Source organism: Porites lutea, chromosome 3, assembly GCF_958299795.1.
Source record: "Porites lutea chromosome 3, jaPorLute2.1, whole genome shotgun sequence".
NCBI lineage: Eukaryota > Metazoa > Cnidaria > Anthozoa > Scleractinia > Poritidae > Porites > Porites lutea.
The window spans coordinates 19,873,948-19,876,447 of NC_133203.1; positions in this window are offsets into that span (position 1 = coordinate 19,873,948).

A 2,500-nucleotide genomic window follows, 5' to 3' on the forward strand; every position below is an offset into this window, starting at 1 on the left:
ACAGTATAAAAACAAAGGCAAGGTGTAGTATCAACCATAAAATTTAAGTACAATCAACAACCAAGGTCACAAATAACTCCTCTGCGCCCTGCACAGAAATTGCCTAGAATCTATAGCTTGAGGAAGACTAAAAACTTCTAGATGACAGTTCCATTCATGTACAATAAATAATAAATTCCCAATAAATTGTAGTACATTCTCTGCGATTTTCTAAAGTTCAGTTTTTGGCATTTCAGTCCCTAGGTTAGGCTATTTTTCGTATGAAAAGGAAACTTAAAATTTTCGGATTCGAAAATGCGATGGAGAGGAATCAGAAAAATTCGCACTTTCGTAAACCTTAAAACTGCATCATAAATTTTCGGGAAAATAATACTGAGGCCCTTGTAATTTCGAAAAGACTCAAGTTCCCTTAGGATGACCAAACAGATACAAATACTATAGCGCCACCTAGACTCATTTGTAGAGATCTAAAAGTACTCTGGATAGCCTAAAAAGTGTTTTCAATGCATTTAGGAGGAAACGTTTGTTGGGTGCCCCTGACGTGTGATAACTGCAAGAAATCATTCCCAGAGAATAGGAGTCTTGTGTCGTATTTAAAAACATTTCACAAACAACAATCGTTTAATTGCAATAAGATAGTGTTCCGAATCATTTAACAGACTTGGAGGTGTTCTAAATCCTCATGAAACATCATTCTCAGGACAATGCCGACGGCAATAACAACTGAATTCAGTTTTTCTGAAGAAGCTGAAGAAGGAGAGCAAAAAGAAACTCCCCGTTTGAAGCAAGCAAGAAGGGATGATGGTATACATGAAGAGCTATGAAACAGAAGCCAGCCTTAACAGGAAAATGTCTTGTTCCTTCAGGGCTCCTGAAAGAGATGGGAATGAGAGAGATATCAAAAGAGAAAGGTAGTAAAACAGAAAGAACCTTGCATTTTATCGCATAGTCCGGCTGCCGTCACAAACTAACAAGGAAGTTGCGTGACTGAAAGTTGAAAGCTGCTCCGAAGAAAAGTATACCCTGGCATGAAATTGCGCAGGAGGTTGAGACTATTGACCCTAGATCAGAGCCTCTTTACAATGCCGCAAGATCGTGAAATGTCGTTTGTAAAAAAAAAAAACAAAGAAAGAGCATAAGAAACACGTGGAGATGGCTCATTAAGAGTTAAACACTCTCAGGTGCACATAAGGCTTCTCATAGCAAGCGCTTCCGTGTGTTTTCGAAAAACCGAAAATCCCGATCCTCGGTCTTTCTTTCCTCTGAATCCAAACATGCTAGAAATCTCGTCACCGCTATTGTCAAAAACTTTTGGATTACAACTATAACCGTCTTGAGAGGTACACTTCTTTTTAAAAGAGGAAAGGATGATGAAAGGAAGATGTAAAAAGAGCTAACGATGCTCGTCCAGATGTGGGAAATGGTACAAAGGATACTACTCCCACAGTGAATTTGTTCATCACTGCTGCCTCGGAATTACTAAAACGAATTGAGAACCATCCTGCCGGTTTTAAAAATGGCCCAAATTACTGACTTGCACTAAGTTTCTTTTTATAAATTTCCGCTATATGGAATTGAATGCTTTTTCAAAGTCGATAAAAAGGAAAATTCCTGAGAGCCTCTTCACATCCGCATATTCCAATAGATCATTCTTGGGCTATTGAAGTCATATATTTTGTCTAAAAGGAAAATTCAGCCCAACCAAATATTAAAGCAGATAGGTCTCAATTATTTATTACCTAAAATTTGAAATAACAATGAAGTTTAGAGTGCAAACAGAATTATTATCTATTCCACCAGCAACGTTTCGGCTAACAATCTTGTTACCTACAGCTCGGACAATTTCAAAGTCGTTTCCATTCAGTTGATTTGAAAATTCTGTTTTAAAACTATTGTAAATTTCTGAAGAAGACATGTCTCCAAAAATTTCGAATGCTGTGGCAACTAGCTTTCGCACATACAGTTCTTCCCTTTTTCGGCCACGAGGAACCGAACTGATGTTCGGATTGGGTAAAAGGATAATGTCCTTTATCGCAGAATTTTGATTGCCTTTCGTAGCTTTTGGCCTGGGTTGTCGATGGCGACTACTTCTCTTTACTCACTGCACTGACTGAACTGTGGCACGCCGTTGTTTGTTGTTGATGTTGTGGTTGCTGCCAATCGAGACGCTGATGAATTTTTTTCTCGTGCTTGGAAATAGACAGGCAAGTGTGTCATTAACGTCTTCTTCACTACTTTCTCGTTGACTTGCTGCTCTGGTTTGTTCCCTTAGTCCATCGACAAGGCTAGATAAGCTGTCCACGAGGTCCTTGTGAGAGGCCATGTTCAGACGCTACCTTTGCTAACTCTCACTTTCCTGCGCTGGGCCGTGGGGATCGCCAGGAGCTAAAAAAGTGCGCCTGCTGACCAAATAGCCAGAGGGCTCAACCACATGACCAGCGGCTGGCAAAAAAGGCGGGAAAGTCGGGGGTATTGCGTGGCAAGTTTTATATATCGTAAC